General features: G+C 44.4%; 1 long non-coding RNA gene and 1 pseudogene across 2 annotated transcripts; one reads left to right on the forward strand and one right to left on the reverse strand.

Annotated features, from left to right (window-relative positions):
• Positions 1-4,126: 4,126 nt before the first annotated feature.
• LINC02693 (long intergenic non-protein coding RNA 2693) lies at positions 4,127-21,247 on the reverse strand. The gene is made up of 2 exons (XR_003723665.2): positions 20,573-21,247; positions 4,127-6,188 (listed from the first exon to the last, which is right to left on the reverse strand). It is a non-coding gene; the product is annotated as a long intergenic non-protein coding RNA 2693 (long non-coding RNA).
• Positions 10,552-21,213, forward strand: LOC713780 (ATPase family AAA domain-containing protein 3C pseudogene; annotated as a pseudogene). The gene has a single exon (XR_013406188.1). The product of XR_013406188.1 is annotated as an ATPase family AAA domain-containing protein 3C pseudogene (transcript).
• Positions 21,248-22,069: the final 822 nt, after the last annotated feature.

Below are 22,069 nucleotides of genomic sequence, written 5' to 3' on the forward strand. Positions count from 1 at the left end.
GGATGAATTGCTGGAGCAGCTCCTGCTGATGCTGGGCCTTGGGAAGAGGGGGCCAGCAGGGAGGTCCCACCCCTGAGCTGAGAGCTCCCTTTATAAAGGCAAGTCCAAACCCCAGCGTTTTGGGGGTCAGCAGGGGAGAGAGCAGGGCTGAAGGCATAGAGGGGGCACCCTGCACTTCATGCCTGAGCTGACAGCTCCCTTTATAAAGGCAAGTCCAAACCCCAGCGATTTGGGGGTCAGCAGGGGAGAGAGCGGGGCTGAAGGCATAGAGGGGGCACCCTGCACTTTATACCTGGGGCAATGCAACAACAAAGGTGCCAGGTGTGTGGACACACACGTAGAGGAAGAGTGCTGCGCACCCTCAAAGCCTGGTCTGAGGATCAGCAAACCAGCCTCTCTGGGAAGCTTGTTGGAAAGGCCAGCTCTCAAGCCCCTCCCCACCCCTGGTGCACCAGAACCTTCAGTCTGACTTAGCCCTGCGTGACTCTCCTGCTCCCGATGTCTGGGACGGGCTGCCTGCAGCACTGGCTCTCAATCTGCCTGATCGTCAGCACCACCTGGAGAGCCGGAGAAGTTCTGAAAAGACAGATCTCTGGGTGCTTCTATCCCTGGGATTGTGACTCAGTAAGTAAGGGGAGAGGCACAATCATTTGTATCTGTGTTTTTAAAGCTCCCCCAGTGTTCCGGATGCTTAGCCAGCCTGGGTTGGCTCTGCTCTTCGGGTATCTTACAGGTAAGAAAGATGTCATTGTAAGCTTTTATCCTTGGAAACACATTCATTCCAAACATATGGAAAGAACTTACTAGGCCGTGTGTGGTCGCTTATGCCCGTAATCCCAGAGCTTTGGGAAACCAAGGTGGGCGGATCACTTGAGCCCAGGAGTTTGAGACCAGCCTTGACCTCCTTGACTGCTGGGGAGTTGATGAGGGACCTGGACACCATCAGAGTGGTTTTTTGTTTCCCTTTGTGTACAGTTCTGAGTTCATTATTTATGTATTATTAGGGTTTGGAATAGGCTCATATAAATATTTCAGGTCCTAAAATAGCTGTGACAGTGTCACTGATCTACCCCTGAGCTGAACATCCACTCCTCCACTGCCATTTTAATCCTCCCGTCATGTGAGGGAGGATGGGAGTCTGTGTGAACATCTTTCTCACTCGTGTTCAAAGATCATATCTGCCTGTCTTATCTGTCAAGTGTAGATTTTGTTGTGATGGTGGATTCAAAATAGACGAAATGTGTGGTCATTGTACTTGGCAAACAGCTTTTCACGTCAGGATACTTCCGCCCCCGGCTCAGGGCTGGTCCAACTGTGTGACGAATGCAGCTCAGTGCAAGTGCCCGGTCTGCCACCCTCAGCCCTGCAGCTGCAGTGTTAGAATAGCCGTGCCATGGGCACACAGCGCTGGTGATATGGGAAATGTGGATTAACAAATGCTTAATTCACATGTACTTATAGAAAAAACTTTATACAATAAAAACAGCCAATTGTTAGATTTACATCTTTTTCTGTCACTATATTTAAAAGGAATCAAGAATTTTCATGCAGCTTCCAGGTATTCTTGAGACTGGTATATCGTTTCTTTTTGAAAAGTGCATTATTGCATAACAACACATAGTTAAAAATATTTTTATATTTTTATGTATTTATAAGTATATTTTAGCTGAAAAATATCAATAGTATACATAGCTTATAGCAGTTTGGGAATTGTTGATATATATGGTAATAATGCATTGTTTGGGATGATTTAAAATTATATTAGGATATTAGGAGCCCAAGATAATGATCCAAATTGAGATCCTCTTGTCTAGTATCCTTTAAAATGGCAAAACATCAAATCTAGAAAATAGATAAGAAATGAATTTTAAGATAAAGGTACAACAGACTTTCTATTTTTACAAAAATCATTATTGATTTTCAAAAATATAATTTGGAATTCAAGGTGTTAATTTAAAAAGTACTTATTTCATAATACAGTGAACAAAACTGGCTGTTAGAGAAAACACCTCATCTTGCTGTCCCCAAATCTTGCAACTTTTCAAAGTTTCAGAATTTTGTAAAATATTTTGAATAGCCCAGACTTTCTGAAAATGGGTATAGCCTTTCAAAGTATTAGAATTGACAAGCTTTTAAATGCCAATCTTATTTTATAAAGTGTTGACTTTTCACTGTAGACTAATAGCAAACAGTTTGTAAAGAAATGTAAGTAAAAAATGTAAATAAAAAAATAGGCTTATTAGTTTTCAAAAACTTTATTTAAAAGGAAGGGGCAATGTTGATTGGAGTAAGGAAATATTTGAAAATGTATTTTGTGAAAGAAATCAATGCACATGCACGCGCACACACACACAGCCCTCAAAAGCAAAACTCCAACAATGCAGCTGTTGCTCCTTTGCAGCAATATTTACCTCACTTTGAGTGAGGGCCATACTGCTTGAAAGTGTAGTAACTTAAACACCTTGCCTATGTCTAATGATTAAAAACTAAGTTCTACTCAGCCCCTGACCCCCACCAGAGAGAGATTCTAGGTTATTCCTTGTGGGCAAATGTGTCCATGGACCACTGGATCAGGGACTGTTGAATCAGATGTGTGAGCCTCTCTACATGTCATGGTTTGTAGAGATCAAAGTTTTCCCTGAGTTTGATTTCCCTGTAGAGATCAAACTCCCTGGGGGATGTCATCTCCAGCTATGAGCTCCAGGGCAATGCTGTCTCGGATGAGGGTCTGGGGTAACCTGAGCTCCTGGAGAAAGCTGGGTGTACTTAAGCACTCTATGAAGACTATATGTGGTGGCAATGATGTTGGGGTACCCCATGGGTAGCCTAGAAAAGAAGTACCATGTCTCATTGCAGGTGAAGGTGAATTAGGGCAGAGAGGCTATTGAAGTAGGCACTGAACAGAACATGATAGCTGAATCTATAATAGCAAAATCTTTACCAGTTGTTGATTGGATGGGGTCAGTAAGTTCTTTAATACTGGCTATTGGGTATAGGGGCCTTAATGAAAGGATTACAATATTAAGGTTGTAGGACTCTACTGTGAAGCACCACTTATTTCTTCCAGGCTTAAGCACAGGCAAGACTGAGCTGTCAAATGGAGAAACAGTGGACAGAATCACCCTTTTATTAATTAGGTTTCATATATTAAGTTTTAAACTTGAAGGTCCTGTACATCGGAATTGTGTCTCTCCCAAAATTACATGTTGAAGCCCTTACCCCCAGTACCTCAGAATGTGCCCATATTTACAGATACAGCCTTTAAAGGATGTGAGTAAGTTAAAATGAGACCATTAAGGTGGGCCCTAATCCAACATGACAGGTGTCGCTATAAAAGAAGAAATCTGGAGACATAGAGAGACCTCAGTGCTGGGTGTGCTCATAGGAAGGGTCATCTCAGGTCAGGAGTGAGGCCTCAGAGAAACCAAATCCCCCATACCTCAGTCTTGGAATTCCAGCCTCCAGAACAGTGAGGAAATACATTTGTATTGTTAAAGTCACCCAGGCTCTGGTAGCCCTAGCAAACTAACATATCTGGCTATAACTTACAGAGTCGTATTAACTATTTTAACTGGGGATCTGCAAGGTCCAATTTGTCTCATAGTCATAGTCATATTAACTATTTTCACTGGGGACCTCCAAGGTCCAAGCCAATTTATAAGTGCCAAAGACTTAATTGAATCATATTTATTATTCACTGTGTTAGAGCATATTTTAGGGCAATGAGTATTATGCCTATGCGAAATTTAGGCAAAGCTACAGTTAAAATAAAGCATGCCTATTTTTCCTCTATAGTTATTTTGCCAGGATTACAGGCATTGCAGTGTTCATCCCAGGTATAACTGTAACTTGAGTCCCAGCATTGACTAAGTTCATGAAGCTTTGTCAATTGGTGCATTTTAGCATTTGTTAATGTGGAGCCCATGCTGTACAGGCACAAAAGACAATCAGGGCTCCTTTTATCTCTTTGTTATATAAATCCTTATAGTAAATTTTGTGTTTCCAATTGGGTCAAGTTATGGACCTTTGTTTCATTACATATTTATGTTACTGGGAAGGGGTCCTGATCCAGACCCCAACAGAGAATTCTTGGATCTCGTGCAAGAAAGAATTCGAGGTGAATCCATAAAGTGAAAGCAAGTTTATTAGAGAAAATAAAGGAGAGAAAGAATGGCCACTCCATAGGCAGAGCAGTGGCATGGGGTGCTCAACTGCTTGTACTTATTGTTACTTTTTGATTATATACTAAACAAGGGGTGGATTATCCATGAGTCTTCCAGGAAAGGTGTGGGCAATTCCTGGAATTGAGGGTTTGTCCCCCTTTTAGACCATATAGGGTAACTTCCTGACATTGCCATGGCATTCCTAAACTGTCATGATGCTCGTGGGAGTGTCTTTTAGCATGCTAATGCATCATAATTAGCATACAATGAGCAGTGAGGACAACCAGACATCACTTTCATCACCATCTTGGTTGTGGCTGGCTTCTTTACCGCAACCTGTTTTATCAGCAAGGTCTTTGTGACCTGTATCTTGTGCCAACCTCCTATCTCATCCTGTGACTTAGAATGCCTGCCTTCCTGGGAATGCAGCCCAGTAGGTCTCAGCCTCATTCAAGATTCTCCAGGCTTAAGGGTGGGGCCTAAATTACCCAGGACCTATTCAAGATGGAGTTGCTCTGGTTCAAACACCTCTGGTATTTATATTAAAATATATAGACTTTTATTTTGGTGTCTAGGCCTGCCCTCTCCCTCATTTCTGGGCATCTGGCTGCCCACAGCCGAGGTTTTGAGTTACTGTCTCTGGCTGACCTCCTAAGGGGTTACAGGAGGCAGGGTGTGGGGTGGGCGTAACAGGCAGCCCAGCCTCTTTCTCAGGCTCTCCAATCCCCTCCCAGGGAGCCCTGGCAAATTGAGCTCATGTTGTCCATGGCTTGTGAGTGAGACCAGATCCAGGACTCGCTGATGGGCCACCTAACTGAACCTGGGCTGCATGCAAACATCCCAACATGGAGGGCTCCAGCATCACAGTGAAGCCCCTGCCTTCGGCTGATCCCGCCACCATCTGCAATCCTTCCCTTTTCTGCATGACACAGCCTAGGGTCTCTGCTAATCCAAAGCACAGGTTTCAGCCATTCCCACCTTTAATTCCTCCTGGAAGAGCAGCAGCTCAGAAAATCAGCAACCTGGGGAGGGCCAGGGGCAGGGCAGAGGCCACAAGGACAGCCAAGGTGCCTGCCAGTTCTTACCTAACGTGCAGATGAAAACCACCAATTCCAGAACAGCCCCCAGTGTGGCCCTGTGGCTCCTCCATGGAATCAGCAGTGGTGTGGGCAGCATAAGAAGCCAGTGGCCACCAGGGCACGTCCTCCAAGGAAATATCCTCTCCAGGCAGCTCCATCAGGTGCAACACCAGCAGAATTTGCCTGAACGTGTGACCTCAGCCACTTCCTCCTACCAACACCCATGCTTCAGGCCAGCCCGAAAGACCCGGCGTGAGCTCAAAGCAGAGTGGGGGTGAAGAAGCCTCACAGGGTGGACAGGTGAGGGGCAGGATTAAAATGAAGGATGTATGTGTGGGTGTGGGGGGTCAAGTGTGTCCCAGTGCTTTCCACGGAGCATGCAGTCCCCGAGTTACATGGAGCACACAGACCCCGAGTACCACAGAGCACAAGGACCCTGAGTTCCATGGAGCCAGGAGACCTCAAGTTCCACAGAGCAAGAAGACTTTGAGTTCCATGGAAAATGAAGACCCTGAGTTCCATGGAGCAAGAAGACCCTGAGTTCCACAGAGTATGCAGACTGCGGAGTTCAGTGGAGCTCAACGAGATGATGCAGGAGATCGGCCAGGAGCGGGACACAAAGAGCTGCTGTGTGTGCACAGCATGTTTGGTCTTGGGGGCCCTTGGAGGTGGAGGTTGAAGGGGCATAAAATGCGGAGGCATTTGCTCAACAGGTTTTCAAAGAAGAGGGCATACAGCACTTCCACACACTCAAAAGCACGCCGGGTGGAAGGTTATATGACAGCCTGCAGCTGGCTGGGCAAGCAGAGGAGAGGCTGGCTGGCCTGTGCCCACCTGGGCGAAGCTTCAGAGACTGGATGACTTTTTTCTGGGGCACTTCTCCCCTCCTCTTCTCGGGTGCTTCTCTTGTCTTTTCTTTCACGTTTGTGGGGCAGGGGAGATGATTCTGTAGAAATGAACAAAGATAAGAAAACTTAATGGCCAGGCATTTAACATCTTATTTTCTGAGCTTCTGCTAATGATGGGTTGTGACTACTGACTTGAGTGATGCTCATTACGTTCATCTTAGAGAACACAGGATCGTCACTTCCTAGAGCAGGTTGCATAACAATGATATTAACACCAACAGGCGCCACCATGCCTGGTTAATTTTTAAATTTATTTTGTAGAGACAAGGTCTCATTATATTGCCCAGGCTGGTCATGAACTCCTGGGCTCAAGCAATCCTTCCACCTCAACCTTCCAAAGTGCTGGGATTACAGACATGAGTTACTGTGCCTGGCCTGGCAGTTCCTTATAAAGCTAAGTATACCCTTATATATAAGCTGACAACTTATATTCACACAAAAACTTCCACGTAAATGTTTATGACAGCTTTATTCATAATTGCTAAAACTTGGAGGCAATCAAGATGCCTTTCAGTAGGTGAATGGATAAACTGTTGTGGATTCACACAATAAATTATTATTCCTTGATTTAAAACTGAGCTCACAAGCCATGAAAAGACACACAGGAAACTTAAATGCATATTGGCAAGTGAAAGGAGCCCATTTGAATGCTATGTACTATAGAATTCCAACCATACGATATTCTGTAAAATTCCACATGATATTCTATGGAAACAGTAAAGAGAGCAATAGTTATCAGGGTTGTGGGAAGGGGAGGGTGAAAGAAAGAAACAAATAGCTGAGGCACAAGGGATATTTTAAGACAGTGAAACTATTCTGTATGCTGCATTAATGATGGATACATGTCATGTCATTACACATTTCTCAAAATTATAGAAGGTACAACACAAAGAGTGATGTCTAATGAATTTTAGTTAATAATAATGTTTCTACATTGTTCATCAACTGTAACAAATGTACCACAAGGCAAGGCTGTAAGGGTAACAACAGAGCATGTGGGCAGGAGACTGGGTATATGGGAATTCCCTGACTCATTTTTTCATGTAAATCTAAAACTGCTCTAACAAAAAGTCCAATAATTAAAATCCAAAGGACCATAAAGGGTAGAATGGATAAATAAATTACAGTATGTTTATACAACTGAATAAAATGAAACTTGCAAGTTAAATGTAATACCCATGATGACACACACATACACATACACACACACACACAAAATAGAATATATACTAAAGGAAATGAGGAAATTAAAACATTTCATTACCAAAAATCAATTAAATACAAAAGAAGACAGTATGTAGGAAATGAAGAACAAAAAAGCTGTAAGGCATATAAACAACAAACAGTATATGACAGAAATAAATCCCTCCTTATCAGTAAATAAACAAAACCAAAAGTTGGTTTTTGAAAAGATGAACAAAACTCACAAAACTTTAGCTAGATTGACTAAGAAAAAGAGACTCAAAGCCAGAAATGACAGTGGGACATTATTATGAATTCTACAGAAATAAAGAATTATAAGAGGTGTACTATAAACAACTGTTTGCCAACAAATAGGACAGTCTAGATAAAATAGACAAATTCTTAGGTATACAAAACCTACTAGGACTGAATAATGAAAAAACAGAAAATTAGAATAGACCCCGTAACTACTAAGATTGAATCCGTCATCAAAAACTTTCTGACAAAGAAAGGCCCTGAACCAGATGGTTTCACTGGTGAATCTTACCAAACATTTAAATAACACTAATACAACTCTTCTAAAAAATTGAAAATGAGAGAACATTTCTAAACTCATTCTATGACATTCTATGAGGTCAGAATTACCCTGTACCGAAGCCAGAAAAAAAAAAGTAGACAAGAAAACTAGAGATCCATATCACTTCCCTGATGCATACCAATGCAGAAATCCTCAACAAAATACCAACAAACTAAATTCAGCAGCATATTAAAATAATTATACACTATGACCAAGAAGAATTTATTCCTGGAATGCAAGGATGGTTGAACATTCAAACATCACTGCATTAACAGAATGGAGTGGCAAATCATGATTATCTCAACTGATGTAGAAAAAGCGTCTGCTACAGGTTTTATTCTACGTAAATTTAAAAATCAACAAAGATGGTGAGGGGGTCAGATGGAATGCAGTGGGTGACAAATGAATCTTACTGCATTACAAATTATGACTAACCCATATTGAAGAGTGTGGGGAAAAAAAGTCTTCACCTAAGTAACCTTGGAAAATACTGTTTTGACTGCATACTGTAAGACTCAAGAACTGTACACAAATATACTGTTGGCAAATTTGTTTCAGGGTATGGGTTAGCAATTCTGAAATGATTTTCCATGTTAGCAAATATATTTCAGAGAATTAGATCCCAGTTTCTCTCTGTAGGTGAAAGAGTTACAAATAAGCAAAGGGAGAATGCTAGAATAAATCCTGAGGTGCTGCACTGGAGTTAGGAATGTCAGTATGAACCTTTGTCTATTTTAATGTATCTGTTTAGATAGACAGATATAGATAGGTAGATGCTGAGTTTGTATTCATGCATACATGTTTGGAAACATGTGAATGTTTCCAAACTATGCTGAGAGAGCCTAGAAGCAGTGATATCCCAGTATTAATGAGCACACCCAGTACCCAGATCTTAGTTTCTATATACCATTCTCCTATAAAAGAAACCCGGGCTTCTTGGAGAAAAGACTAATTCTAGGCCTGCCATGAAAAACACAAGATGAGACTAGAGCATCTTGCAGTGCCAGAAAATAAAAAAGTGCTTTTAAAAAACATAAAAGGGTGGAGACATGTCAAAAGAAGCCAACCTGGAAGAGCTTTCTGTGACTCAAGGTGGAACAATGTGAGTGGCAAATTATTATGACAGCACTAAATTATAACCCAGAACATAAAAGAAATAGCCACAAGTCCATACTGATATAGAAAAGATTAAATCAATCAGGAAGGAAAGACAAATCTTCCTCACAGAAGAATTCCAAGTAATAAATGTTGAAGGATAGCACAAATAGAAAACTACCACTAGAACACTACAGTAATCATTACTGCAGGAAAGAGTCATCAATGAATGCAAAAATTGGATGAAACTTAAAGAAGAAACAGTATGTTTCTGTGGCCTCAAAATATCTCCCTCCAAATATTTATTAATATATTTTTCTTTTTTTCCCTCTTAATTTCATCTAAAGATCTATGACTAAAGCAAATATAATACTGTGTTGTGGGGTTTTTGACATGTACAGATATAAAATTTATGGCAACAACAGCACAAAGGATAGGAGATAAATGTTGCTATTCTGTAGTAAGTTTTTCTGTTTTACACTCACTGTAATAGTACAATATTAACTCTAGACTGTGAGAATGTTAATGATGCACATTGTAATCCCTGGAGCAACTGCTAAAAAATGAAAATATGTGTCACTTCAATGCTAATAAAGGAATAAAACAATACAAAAAAGTACTTGTATAAGGATATTCATAGATCTTTACTAATATGATAGCCCAAAGCAGGAAATAGCCCAAATATTCATCAACAGAAAAATGTATGAACAAACCACAGTGCATTTATACAGCAGAATACTATTCAGCAATTCAAAGGAATAAACTAAAATACACACTATGGAGGTGTCTCACAAGCATTATGCTGAGACAGCTGGACATAAAAATGTATATTGTATGATTTCAAGCAAAATGAACTTAATGGTTAAAAAACCCCCACAACAGTACTTTCCTCTGGGGGAGTTAAAAATTGCCTAGGAATGAGCATGAGGGAGGTTTCTGGGGATGATGGAAATATTCCATTCTGAAAAGGGGTGATGGTTATATGGGTGTTATTTATTTTTCAAAGCTGTACAATTAAGATTTGTGCCTTTCAATGCATGTATATCTTACCTCACCAAAAAAGAACTAAAAAAATACATAAAGTGAGGGGTAGGGAAAGGGCTGAGGTACAGAAGAAACAAAAATGGCACATGATTACTAGCTGTTGAAGCTGGGTCACGGGTCTATTATACAGTTTTGTTCATTTTGCATATATTTAAACTTTTCTGTAATGAAACACCTTGCACAGAAAGACGAAACTGATCTATAATGTCAGCTGTTAAGACACTGGTACCTTTGAGGAGGAGGGAGGGAGAAAGCGCTTGTGGACCACATGAGTGAGGCTGCTTCTATTTCGTGGTTACCCACGTGTATTAACTTTGTCATAATATATGTCGAGCATAAGTGAACGCTTTATGCCCATATTTCTGTATGCATGCTATGTATCAACAAAATATTTAAATACCACATATTTGCACACATAATTTAGTATCTCAGAGTAACAGCAGTGTTTTGTTTTGTTTCAAAGTGGGACACTTCTACCCACAGCATCATCAGATGAACTGTCATATTCTGATGTATCTATTAATGTCCCAACCCTTGGGTGAGACCCCCTAGGTCTTCCCATTTTTGCCTCAATTTGATAAGTAGCAAGACTCTTATTTCTGACGATGTGATTTTATTTCCCAGCAAAGTCCTCCCCAAACCAAGGACACAATAACTAGCATGGTGCTCTGCACATCATATGCACTCAGTACTTGTGAAATTGAGTTGAGTCAAACAAAATGAGTAGCAGAGGTCAGGTCCTGCAAAAGACAGTATGTAAATAACGCAAGTAAGACTGAAAGGCTATAGCTCAGCAGCAAAGACTTTACATTCATTTGAGAAACCATTTGCTACTAGTTCATCAAAAGATGTTGGTTTCAAGCAGTGGTTCTCAACGCTGGCCACACACCGTAACCAGTTGGAGAGCTTTAAACAGCAAGGGTGTCTGGATCCTGCCCCAGGGATTCTGATTTCACTGGTCTGTTGCAACTTCAGTTTTGGGAATTTTAAAAGCCCCCTGCCACCCAGGTAATTGTAAGGTGCATCAAGGGTGAGAACCTTAGCTGTGCTAAAGGATGCATTGGCTGTGCCTGATTTCCTTGTGTGCTGTGGGGATTTGCCTCATTGCAGCATCTCAGCTTTACAGGGAGGGGTGGCGGGCAGTCTTAGAAAACAGCTCTGTCCTGTTAAAATCAAAGGACGGCTTCAAGACATGCTCAGCTGCTTGACTAAATTGCAGCAGGAGGAAATGTCTTCTCAGCAGGTCTATCTTTACATCGGGTGCTTTCAGAGGAAGAGGTTGTTTTGGGCACAGCATTTTGATTTAGTCTGTGTCGAAGACCAGTAATAGCCTCCAAATGCCAAGATGGGATGAAAAGAATTTCCAAACATGTGGAGTGCTTTATACGTGTTTTCAAATTTCTCCTATGATTAGAAATGAAAAATATAGTGCTAGTGCCTTGATTTCTTAACTCAGCCTTCAACCATTTCCCCAAAATTATTCCAAGTTATTCCAAGACGCTTCCCAATCATTATCTGGAGAGGAATATTCCTAACGGAGAAGAATACTACAAGGATGAGAATCTTGCAGGAATCCTGCCTCTATTGCAGAAGAGTCACCCTCCGGAACCTGGAAGGCCCAGGGAACCCGTGTGATAGTGCGGCCATGGCGGTGGATGTGTTCCGGAGTCAGGCCGAGCAGATCCTGAGGCCCAGCACAGCCCGCTTAGTAGCTGTGGGGCTTTGGACAAGTTCCTTGACTTGGACAGTTATATAAATCTTGTCTGCAAGAAAAGGCATAGTGATGCTAACTGCAAAAGCAACAGCAATTCTTCATCCCTCCCTGTATCTGCACCCTTTGCAACGTGCTTTTACAGCTGCTCCCATCCAGAGGTAGAATCTGTTTCCCAAAGACTTGGATCCAGCTGGCAGTTTTGGGTCCAGTCTCAAAAGGTCTTGAATGATTCTTCCTTTTCTTTCAGAACCCTGCCATCTCCATGACAACAAGCCCAGGTTAGCCTGCTAGAGGATGAAACATTTTGGGGAAGAGAACCGAAGTTGGCCAGTCCACAGCCAACTCACTCTCAACAGCAGAGCTGCCTGGTCACCAGCAGCTGACGCCCTTCTCCCATACACACACATGAAGATTGCTATGCCTGATAAAGGTATGGCAGGTTTTACAGGTATCACAATTCATTCATGGCAGGAGCCTGCCATAAATTGCTGACCTGCTCAATTATGAGCTAAATAAGTTTTGGGACGGCTTATTACACAGTAACAGTGAACTAACATACCCAGAGCAGACAGGATGCCAGGATTAACAACATGCTGATTACAAGTTAGCTGGCAAACAGTAGGAACCATCGTGGTACCTAATTCCTTTTCCCCTTATTAGAAGTTGGGTCCCTTGAATTATAAAGAAATGCATGTAGACACGTATGTGCTTAAAACTCACACAGTATCACACAACACAGGAGGAAACAGATGACAGCCTGACCACTAGGGCCAAGGCCAAATAGCAAGGTAAAGCATTTGTCTGGAATCTATTCCCTCCAAATCTAATCTCTGGAGGTCAAGGCTGTGGACAGGGCCTACCTCCTGGGACCCCGCTATCCTCTGATCTCTGGAGGGAGAATGGCCCCACCAAGCAGCAGATGGGTAGCAGTGTTGTACCTGTGGCCACCTCCTGCTGGCAGCCCCTGCCCTCTTAGGGCACTCTCTCTTCCTTTGGGACCGAAAAGAGATGTGGGTAGGGAGGGGGAGCTCCCTGGCTCCTGGCAGAGAAATTCGGTTCAGGCCCTTCACCTTCCTGAGGTCAGGGAGTCAGAGCCCTCAGAACATCAGGAATGTGGCTGCTCCGAACTGGGATATGCTAGAAGTGTAAAATATGGGGTGAGTTTTAAAGATTCAGGACAAAGAAATGTAAAATGTTTCATTAATAATTTTATACTGATCACACATTATAATGATATTTTGGATATATTGGGTCAAATAAATTATATTATCACAAATCAATTCCACCTGTTTCTCTTTAGTTTTTTTAACCTGGCTAGTAGAAAATTTAAAACTCCAGACAGGCCTAGGTCATATTTATATTGGACAGGCTATCTTAGAGGACGGCCTTCCTTCTGAAGCTCAGGCTGCCTCCAGTCATGATGGAAGGCAAAGTGGAGCAATGAAGAAAGGAGGTGGGTGCCAGGTGCTTTCAAACAACCAGCTCTCATGTTTCATAGAGCAAGGACTCACTCACTAACGCCAGGACAGCACCAAGCCGTTCCTGCAGGATCTGCCCCCAACACCCAAACACCTCTCACTACGGTCTGCTTTCAACATTGGAATCAAATTTCTTTTTCCTTCTTTCTTTTTTTTTTTTGCTAGAGGCCAGGAAGGTTATAAAATATGAAAATGTTAAATAATTTGTCATTTTGTTGTTTCCATTTATGAACAAAGGATTTAATAAAAAATGTAAGATGTAACATTACAGTAAAATACATTCATTTCGATATCACGCTGGAATTCAACATTGCTTTGCACTGGGGCTGCAGAAGCAATGCAGAGCTGCATCCTCCTCCAGACCCTCACAGCTCAGCAAGCCTCTCAAGGGCTGGCTGCTGGCCACTGCGTTTCCAGTTTTTATAGGTTCTCTTCCTTCCAGGTGATTAACGAACAAGGCCAAAGGTGTTTGAAAGTTTCAGAAAACACAGGATTTTTCTTTCTGTGGCTCACCAGCATTTTCATTTCTAATATCAACAATACCATATGCAGGCCACAGCTGAGCCAAAACACATGATGACTTGAGTCTGAAGTCAGATTGTACCTAATATTTAGGGCCATATGCATTACTAAAAAGGGACATATCTTTCAACAATTCCAGTAAGTTCCCAAGACTTGGTTCCCACTGGGTACTAGCCTGTGGTGGTGCCCCTGTGCTTGTTACTGGGGGCAAAATGGGACAGTGTTTGCTGAGTTCAGAGCTGAGGGGCTGCGGTGCCATGCAGGGAGCACGACTTCCCACTGAATAACACTCCCCGTGAGAGCGGCCTGGCGGCCAAGGCCAGCTGGCTCAAGGCAACTGTATCCTGTTTTCCTAACAAGCAACGTTTTCAGGGAAAAACCCCAGCTTCAATGTAGGAATGTTTGGATGGTGGCTCAGGCCTGGGACTGAATTAAAAAGGGATAAGGAGATAAAATCCACATTTTAATTATAAACAAATGTCTCACTGAAAAAATTCCAGACCCATAAATCCATGTATGTATTAGTTATCAGAGTAATTTAAAATGTGAGGAAATTATACAGTGTGTGCCCGTTATTATATATTTCTCCCCTGCCACCACTTTTTAAACATCTAAAGTTCCTAACACATAGATACTCTTTATGAGTGAAAAAAAACCTATTGACATTGATACAGTTTGAAAATTTGTCCTCTCCAAATCTCATGTTGAAATTTGATCTCCTAGTGAGACCCTGTCTCTACAAAAAATAAAAAAATTAGTTGGGCATGGTGGATTGAGCCTGTTATCCCAGCTACTCAGGAGGCGGAGGTGGGAGGATCTCTGGAGCCCCAGGAGTTGGATGCCACAGTAAGCTATGGCTCAGCTCAGCCATGGCTTCTATAGTGAGCTACAACTGCACTACTGCACTCCACCCTGGGTGACAGAGTGAGATTATCTCCTTAACAAAACAAAACAAAAAAGAAATTTGATTCCCAATGTTGAAAGTGGGGCCTAGGCTGGGCACGGTGGTGCGCCCCTATAATCCCAGCACTTTGGGAGGCCAAGGCAGGCAGATCACAAGGTCAGCAGATTGAGATCATCCTGGTTAACACGGTGAAACCCCGTCTCTACTAAAACAAAAAATTAACCAGGCATGGTTGTGTGCACCTGTAGTCCCAGCTACTCGGGAGGCTGAGGCAGGAGAATGGCATGAACCTGGGAGGTGGAGCTTGCAGTGAGCTGAGATCATGCCACTGCACTCCAGTCTGGGTGGGAGAGTGAGACTCTGTCTCAAAAAAAAAAGAAAGAAAAAAAAGAAAGTGGGGCCTAGTGACAGGTGTTTGGGTCTTGGGGTCAGATCCTTCAGGAACGGTTTGGTGCTGTCCCGGTTGTAGTGAGTGAGTCCTTCCTCTATGAAACATGAGAGCTGGTTGTTTGAAAGCACATGGCACCCACCTCCTTTCTTCCTCGCTCCACTTCCCCCTCCACCATGACTGGAGGCTTCCCAGGGTCCTCACCAGAAACAGATGCTGGTGCCAGGCTGGTACAGCCTGCAGAATCATGAGCCAAATAAACCTCTTTTCTTCATAAATTACCCAGCCTCGGGTGTTCTTTTATAGCAACACAAAATAGACTAATACACACATCAATGTGAATATTTAATATTGGAAATTTTTTTCATTTTCTATTTTGTCTGTATAGCTAACATTAAAGAAGCCAAAGATATAGAATGCTACATCTCAGATACTGCCTTTCGTAAAAAACATGAAGGTAAAAACTTCATTTCTTCAAGTACTAATCCATGATAGTTGTACTTTGCCCATTCTATGCAGAATACAGTTCCATGAACCGTGGGGAGATGGAAAATAACCATGTCCCAGTCTTCTAGGGAAGTCCCTGGAAGGCTGGGACAGCTAAGATTGCATCTCTGCACTCTACAATGTCTGTCACACAGCAGGCACTTAATGGGAAGGCTGCTGAATGAAAGAATACTTCCAACTAGCCTGGAGCCCAAATGCAGGTTCTCCCTGAAGTTCTGCACCTAACATTGTGGGCTTCCACGCACATGTCCACACCACCTGTGTACCCACTTCCTTCCTGGACCTGAGCAGAGCCCCACTTTCCAGCCCCTGCCTGTGAGGGGATGACCAGACCCCTGCGACCCACATCTTCAGCATCTGGAATTCAGAGTTTATGACCTGCTGTTTTCCACATTCCCCTTCCCTCCCCCTCAGGACCTGCACGCCGCTGCATTGTACCTTCTATTCTGCTGTCAAGGTCCAGAGCTCTGTTCATTTGCTTTCAGCAGCTCTCCATCCCACTTCCTCCCTCCCCTCCTGCTGGATCTCTTTCTTTCATTGGTTCTTGCCCCTTTCCCTCAGTAAAAGAACTCTCCTTCCACTCTGCCTCATTCACATTCACTTGGGAACCAAACATTCACCCCACAGCTTAGTATTCCCAGTTGTGGAACAATTCAGTCACCTTCTGGAATGAGACAAATGTGAAGAAGCCAGACATGAAAAAACACTTATATGGATCGATTTATATGAAATGCCCAGAGAAGACAAATCTATTGAGATGGCAACTAGATTTGTGGTTGCTTACAGCTGGGGTAGGGGCTGGGGGGAATAACAGGGTGATAGCTAAAGGGTACAGGACTGATAAAAATGTTCTAAACTTAACCATGGTGTTGGTTTCACATAACTGTGATTATAGTAAACTTTAGTGGATCATAAGGTACGTGAATTTTTCCTCAATAAAGCTGTTTAAAAAAAAAAAAAAAAATTAGGCTGGTCACAGCAACTCACCCTGTAATACCAGCACTTGGGGAGGCAGAGGCAGGAAGATTGTTTGAGACCAGGAGTTCAAGTCCAGCCTGGACAACAGAGTGAGACCCCATCTCAACCAAAGATTTAAACAATTTAGCCAAGCATGGTGGTGTGCACTTGTAATCCCAGGTACTCAGGAGGCTGAGGTGGGAGGATCACTTGAGCCTGAGAGTTGGAGGCTGTAGTGAGCCGGGATCATGCCACTGCACTCCAGCCTGGGAGACAGAGAAACACCCCAACTCAAAAAAAAAAATTATTATGAGCTATTTTATACATACAAAACTACACATGCATACACACACACACACACACACACACACACCGACTCACATAAAAGTAAAATAAATACATTGTAGCCATCACTTACACCACTACATTTGAAGCCATCTGCATGGTTGGCCCTTCCTTAATATAACCCTTTGCCTCCCCATCTAGGACAATCATTCATCTGAAGTTTTACAAAAAGTATTATTTCCCTGACTTTCATTATACTTTTATTACATAATAATAGCTCTAAATAATATATCGTTTCTCTAAATAATATACTGTTTAACTTTGTAAGTTTTTACACTTTCTATAAATGTGCTATGTATCTCTGTAACTTGCATTACTCATTCCACACTGTATTTTTGAGAGCCTTCTATGTTTTAAATAGTTTCCTGTTCAATTCTATGTATTGCTTACTAATTAGTCTTTAAATTGAATATACTCAGACCTACTCGAGAGAGAATCCTTGTGGGATAATGAGTATAAAGTGCTTAGGCCGGCGCCAGTCCCCTGTATGCTGAGCGCTGGTCCCCTGGGCCCACTTTTTCTTTTTCTATACTTTGTCTCTGTGTCTCATTTCTTTTCTCAAGTCTCTGGTTCCACCTAACGAGAAATGCCCACAGGTGTGGAGGGGCAGGCCACCCCTTCACTGACCTTGTGATCCGCCCGCCTTGGCCTCCCAAAATGCTGGAATTACAGGTGTATGCCACCGCGCCTGGCCCACTCTATTTTTTTATTTTTTATTTTTTATTTTTTGAGACAGAGTGTCTGTCACCCAGGCTGGAGTGCAATGGTGTGATCTCAGCTCACTGCAACCTCCACCTCCCACGTTTAAGTGATTCTCCTGCTTCAGCCTCCCGAGTAGCTGGGATTACAGGGGCTCGCACTACGCCCAGCTAATTTTTGTATTTTTGGTAGAGGCAGGGTTTCACCCTGTTGACCAGGCTGCTCTCGAACTCCTAACCTCAGGTGATGCACCTGCCTCAGCCTCCCAGAGCGCAGGGATTACAGGTGTGAGCCACAGAGCCCGGCCTCTTAACTCTGTTTCCACAAGAGTTTTTCCTGTTAGTTACTGATTACCCATTGTATCTTTATCCTTGAATCACCTGGGAGGAACCATCTTTAAATAAGTGTGGTCCCGTCATGCACTTTGGCTGTCCGTTGGGTACCACGTAAGGGATAGATGTCAGTGGCCTCCGTGCCTTTGGGCCATGTCGAAGGATGCCCTGAATCTGGTGCAGATGAAGGAGCAGGCTTTGAAGCTGGAGCAACAGTCCAAGCTCAAACAACTTGTCAATGAGAAGAACTTAGGGAAGCAAGAGGTGTCCCTGCGGAAGCACCATCAGACCTTCTTGGCGTCCATCAGGACGGCTGTCACCATGTTTGGGGAAAGATTCCGTGCCTTTGTGACAGACCGGGACACAGTGACAGCCACGGTGGTTGGGCTGACGCTGCTGGCTGTCGGGGTAAAATCAGCCAAGAATGCGACAGCCGCCGGGGCCCGCTTCATCGAGGCTGGGCTGTTGAAGCCATTCCTGGTGAGCAAGAAGTCCCGCATCACGGTGCTGGAAGCGCTGCAGCACCCCCTCCAGGTCAGCCGGCGGCTCCTCAGTTGGCCCCAGGACGTGCTGGAGGGTGTCGTGCTGAATCCCAGCCTGGAAGCGCAGGTGCGCGACATTGCCATAGCAACAAGGAACAGGAAGAAGAACTGCAGCTGTACGGGCTGAACGTCCTGCTGTGCGAGCTGAACGTCCTGCTGTACGGGCCACCAGGCACCAGGAAGACGCTGTTTGCCAAGAAACTCGCCGTGCACTCGGGCATGGACTACACCATCATGACAGGCGGGGACGTGGCCCCCATGGGGCGGGAAGGCGTGACCGCCATGCACAAGCTGTTTGACTGGGCCAATACCAGCCGGCGCGGCCTTCTGCTCTTAGTAGACGACGCGGACGCCTTCCTTCCGAAGAGAGCCACTGAGGAGATAAACGAGGACCTCAGAGCCACCCAGAACGCCTTCCTAAGCCACACGAGTCAGCGCAGCAACAAATTCATGCTGGTCCTGGCCAGCCGCCATCCCGAGCAGTTCCACTGGGACATCCGCAACTGCATCGACTTGGTGTTTCACTTCGACCTGCCGCGGCAGGAGGAGCAGGAGCTCCTGCTGAGAATGTATCTTGACAAGTATGTTCTTAAGCCGGCCACAGAAGGAAAGCAGCACCTGAAGCTGGCCCAGTTTGACTATGGGAGGAAGTGCGTGGAGATCGCTTGGCTGAAGGAGGGCATGTCGGGCCGGAAGATCGCACAGCTGGTTGTGTCCTGTCAGGCCACGGCGTATGCCTCTGAGGATGGGGTCCTCACCAAGGCCATGTTGGATACCTGTGTGCGAGACTTTGTCCGGCAGCACCAGCAGAAAATGCGCTTGCTGAAGAGGGATGGCCTGGGCCCGAGGAGGAGCACCCCTCAACCTGAGTCCATGGGGAGACCACACCTCACGGAGCCTGGCTGCGGACCCCTCCCACCCCTGCCTTTCTGGTCCCTGCACATTTAAGGAAATTCTCCCCCTAATAAACTCCCACAGGTGCCGTAAATAAATAAATAAATAAATAAATAAAGTGCTTAAAACAGTGCCCCATTCATTATAGGCATTCAATATTATATATGTAATACTATATACAATATTTTAATACTGAGTATATACATATTATGATTGCTCCTTTCTTTGTGGATGTACATTATTTCATCAACTGCATTATGAACTAATAGTTTTCTTTCTTTTGGGGGAGGGGGTAGGGTCTGGCACTGTTGCCCCGGCTGAAGTACAGTGGTGCAATCACGGCTCACTGCAGCCTGAATCTCCCGGGCTCAAGAATCCTCCCACCTCAGCCTCCTGAGTAGCTGGGACTATCGGCAGTGCCACCACTCCCAGCTAATTTTTAAATTTTTTGTAGAGATGGGGTTTCATCATGTTGCCCAGGCTGGTCTCTAACTCCTAGCTCAGTCGGTGGCTCACCGCTGTAATTCCAGCACTTTGGGAGGCCAAGGCAGGAAAATTGCTTGAGCCTAGAAGTTCGAGACCAGCCTGGGCAATGTGGGGAGACGTAGTTTTTACAAAAATATTAAAAATTAACAGGCATGGTGGTGCACACTTGTGGTCACAGCTACTGGGGAGGCTGAAGCAGGTGGATCCCTGGAGCCCCTATCATGGTGCAGTTTGGGCAAAAGACAAGAATCTGTCTCAAATTTTTTGGCTGATGGTTGTAGAGATAAAGTTTGAGCTTTCAAGAAATACAACATTTTAAACTAGTTTGCTGGAAAAGCCACATGTTGCTTCCAGAAACAACTGGTTGACCACCAGGATCATGACGGTGACTTCGAAAAGCTTTGGTGTGTTGACAAATGAGTGATACTGCTGGTCTCAAGCCACTGCTACTGCATACAAGGCAACTGCATGGTAACAACCATATCAAATGTGGGTGACCAAGTGGCAACATTTAAGTATTTTACATCCTAACTTATGTGCAACTTAAACCTACTGCCACACTGTGAGTTAGGAAATTGGTAGGTTTTTTCTATTGACTTGCTGTGCCCTATAATTTTTCCTATTTTAAATAATGGGAAACAAGTTCTCAGTTTTTTTTCTCAGAGAAAGTCTGACATTTCAGCCACAGATATGTCTGACAGTTATTACCGGCAGAAGAGTTTCCAGGCTTTTCACCGTAAAATTTTAATTACTTGCCTTGGAAATTACTTAACTTCGTTCCTTCCAACTCTGGTAGTAAAATGGGTGCTCCAGAAAGATGTAGCATGGATATTCTGCTGCTTTGCTCGTCCCCGCACAGACCTGGGGCTTGAGGAGCCTGCAGCCACGAAGTACAGGGACATCATCCGAATGGAAAAGTGAGCCAGGTGGTCCCGCAGCCGCAGTGCTGAGGCGCAGAAGCGCAGCCTATGCACGGCGCGTGGGAGGCCCGCGGGCTCGGGCCTGTGTTTTTGCGGCTGAGAGGCCCCCACAGGACAAGGAGGCCCCGATCCAGGCTTTTGGAACCAGCGAAGCGGGGGTGAAACCCCAAGGGGCGTAAGAGTCCTTACACGTGTGGCCGAGCTTCCTGTCTGCATGGTGAGGGGTTGGACCTTTCCGTGGTGATTTTTTTCCCATTATGCCAGGCGCGTAGCGGGCCCTGGGGCGCGAGATGGGTGCCGGCGTTCAGCCAGCCTGGGGTCCTGGATGCCGGCGGGCGGATTAGCAGCAGCCCTAGGGAAGGAAGGACGGTGGAAAGGAGTCTCTACTTCCAGGTTCCCGGTGATCGCTATGTTCGTTACAAGCAGTAAACTGACGACTTCAGACACCGGTCTCGGAGACCCACGCGCAGTCCTCAAACATGCAGCCCCGCGGGGCAGGCGCACTGCGCATGCCTCAGGGGGCGGTGCCGGGCGGAGGGGACTAGGCGAGGTGGAGGGGGCGGGACAGAGCTCGGCCGGGAGGAGTGGGGGGAGGGGCGGGGCAGGGCGAAGGGGGCGGGGCTGGATGGAGGGGGCGGAGAGGGGGCGGGGCGGAGGGGCGGGGGGGGACTAAAGGGAGGGGGCGGAGGGGCAGGGGGCGGAGAGGGCGGGGAGAGGCGTGGCGGGGTGGGAGGGGACGGGGTGGGCTCAGCGGGGGCGGGCTCGCCCAGCGCTGAATCCAAATCGCATCTAAGGTATTTTCTAGCTCTGACATGGTATACATCACTGCATATGTGAATAACATGCCAAATGCTGTATAAACAAATATTGACTTTTTTTCTTCTCTGGAGGTACTATATAAATGAAGTATGTACATCGTATGTAATATCAGAACATTCAAATCCCGTATTGAAAAGATTATAAATTGACCATAATCCTATAATTCTATTTAGCAACAGTGAGTTCCTTCTCAGTCTTCACTTTTAAAATATCTAAGAGGCTCGATGTCTTGAGGCTTTTTCTTTTTAAACCCAACATCCTTTTTCACATTTATAGTTTAGTACTTTGGTTTTACTCAATAAAAAGGTGAGGTCACAAAAAATCTGAATTATTCTGCAGTGTTTCAGGCAACCGAAGCTGAAAACAGCACTGTTAAGGCGGGGGGACAATTCTTATACTCTGTGAGTCTTCTTGTTTAATTTTCACTAAATTTCCAGAATAATAAGCGTAGGATAGCTAAAGTTTGTCTTTCCCTGGTAGATTAGTTAACTTTTACTGAATTCACAATATGGCA

Source organism: Macaca mulatta, chromosome 16 (genome assembly GCF_049350105.2).
Source record: "Macaca mulatta isolate MMU2019108-1 chromosome 16, T2T-MMU8v2.0, whole genome shotgun sequence".
Classification (NCBI taxonomy): Eukaryota; Metazoa; Chordata; class Mammalia; order Primates; family Cercopithecidae; genus Macaca; species Macaca mulatta.